This window comes from Apium graveolens, unplaced genomic scaffold, assembly GCF_009905375.1.
Source record: "Apium graveolens cultivar Ventura unplaced genomic scaffold, ASM990537v1 ctg4529, whole genome shotgun sequence".
In the NCBI taxonomy this organism is placed as follows: Eukaryota; Viridiplantae; Streptophyta; class Magnoliopsida; order Apiales; family Apiaceae; genus Apium; species Apium graveolens.
In genome coordinates, this window is record NW_027418584.1 from 65,123 (window position 1) to 67,967 (window position 2,845).

Genomic DNA, 2,845 nt, shown 5'->3' on the forward strand with positions numbered 1-2,845 from the left:
AAAATCTCATCTCGATCTCAAGAACAACTTTGAAACCCTAAATCTGATTTTGAGAGAAATTTCAGAATTTTTAATATATTTTCTGATTTTTATATAATAAAATAATAATTAAATAATAGATAAATGGTATTTATAGTTATAAAAATAATACTCCCCAAAATTATTTAGGGCCTAGTTATATCATTTAATAAAAATAATTAGCCCAAAATTAATAATTAACGGGAATAATTTTTAATCCAATAAATACAAAAATTATGTCAAAATTTTCCAAAAATTATGAGTAATTCAAATATGCAAGAATATTAAATATTTAACAGTCCACAATTTTATAAAAATAAAAATACAATTTTTGTGGGCTTTGACGTCCCAATAGGGCCTGAAAAAGTCATTTTTCATGAAACAAAATATTTTCTAAATTAACTATATGTTCGAAAAATCATTATGGTATACACCATGTTGGATATATTTGAGATGTCATGTCTAATTTGTTTCATATTTAGTTTTCAGATCTTAATAAACAGGAAATATCAGTTCTTACTGGAATCAGGACTTACTGGAAGTCAGGACTTAAGGATATTAGGACTTAGATTATCAGAAGATAATATCAGAAGATGGATATCAAATTTAAGTACTGAAGGACTAACAGTTAAGGAAGGAAGCTGATTTACAGGAAAGAAGATCGTGACTAATACAGAAGAAGATATGCATGGAAAGAGTTAGAGGACTAGAAGAATTGTATAAGATATCTGATTGATATATTTTAGGAGACAGAATTATATTCCATATCAATTAGAAGTTATCTTGTAACTGTGTGTCTATATAAACACAGACATAGGTTTACACTATATGTGTTACGATCATCGAGAAGATCATACATTGTAACCTAGCAGCTCTCGTGATATTTGTTCATCACTGAGAGAGGACAGTTCCATTATAACAGAGTTTATTATATCGAATACATCTTTTTCTTGTTACTTGTGTTCTAAATCGATTTAATTGTATTCTACACTGTATTCAACCTCCTTCTACAGTGTTGTGTGACCGAACAAGTGGTATCAGAGCCTATCTGTTAACACACATATAGTAAAGATCCAAAACAATCATGTCTGAAGAAGCAGAAAATCCAACCAAGCCCGCCAAAACTGAAGAAACTCCAAAAACTCAAACCCACGGTCGATATGAGACTATCAGGGTTCCCATGCTGAGACCTTCTGAGTATCCCATATGGAAAGTGAAGATGGCTAAGTTTCTGGAAGCTACAGATCCAGAATACCTTGACATAATTTATGAAGGACCGCATAAGCCAACCAAGCTCTCTATTGTAGTTGCAGATCAGCCAGCAAAGACCATACCAAAGGAGAAAAGTGAATACACAACTGAAGATATCTCATCTATTGCCAAGGATGCAAAAGTAAGGCATTTGTTGCATAGTGCCATTGATAATATCATGTCAAACCGGGTAATTCAATGCAAGACTGCAAAGGAGATATGGGATGCTTTGGAAACAAGGTGTCAGGGAACTATGCCTTGATGGCAAATGCTGATAGTAGTTCTGATGCTGCAGAATTAAAGGTACCTCAAACAACTTATGCCTTTCATACTGATGATATTACTGAGTTGAGATTATATCTTAAAACCATATTTATTAGTTACAGAGATCAAACTTTAACATGTGAAAGATTAACTTCTGAAAATCTTGCTTTTAAAAAGAGGAATGATTATCTAGAAAAAGAGTTAGTCTTGTTCCATCAAACTCAGAAAGAAAGAGATGATGCCTTTTATGTTAGAGATGATTTGCTGAAAATGAATAAATCTCTAAAAACTGAGTTAGAAAAGGAGAGAGATATTATCAGGACTTGGACTAACTCTGGTAGAGCAACTCAGGATATACTAAGTAGTGGAAACTGGAAAGAGGGCTTAGGTTATGGAGATGATAAAAGTGAAAAAGGAACTGAACAAGTTAAGCCAATTATTGTTAAACAGACTACTAAGCCAAAGGTAAATCCTGTTAAATTTGTAGTTAAAACTGTAAAGTCTGATTCTGAGAAGATAAAAGATATTGAGACAAAAGTGATAGCAGAGTCACCTTCTGACAAATTAGAACAGAATAAAATAATTGAAGTTAGCATAGGCTTAATGACAAAGAAGCAGCTTAAATATAAGCTGAAAGAAATTACCAGTGTGAACAAGGTAAAGGAAGCTAGGAAAAATAGGAATGGAAAGGAAGGTGTGAATTAAAGCAACAATTATATGCCTGTTCCTAATGCTCCTAGAAAGAAATGCTATAACTGTGGAAACTCTAACCATCTTGCTTCTTTTTGCAGGAAGAATAAGAATATAAACTCTTTACCTCCTAAGTCAGGAGTTAAGAGCCAGTCTGTTAGGTTTAAGCCACAAAATCCTTGTTTTCATTGTGGTAGTAGATGGCATTACATTTATATTTGTAAGGAATATCATAGTTTGTACTATGATCAATATCAGATAAAACCTTCTTTGAAGAAAGTTGCTTTAATTCCTTCTAGTGTAAAGTATGATGCAAGGTCTGATACTGTAAAATCTGATAAGAAAAATGTCAGCATAAACTCTGATGTTAAATCCGCTACAAACGTTAACAAACTTAATAAGGCCAAAGGATCCAAGCAAGTCTGGGTCCTTAAAATAAACCATTAGTGGTCTTTATGATTACAGGGCAACATGAAGAACATCCTAGTTATGGATAGTGGATGTTTAGGACATATGACTGGAAATAAAGCCCTGCTATCAGACTTTGTGGAGAAAGCTGGCCCAGGAGTTTTTTATGGAGATGGCAACATTGGAAAAACTCTGGGATATGGAAAGATCAATC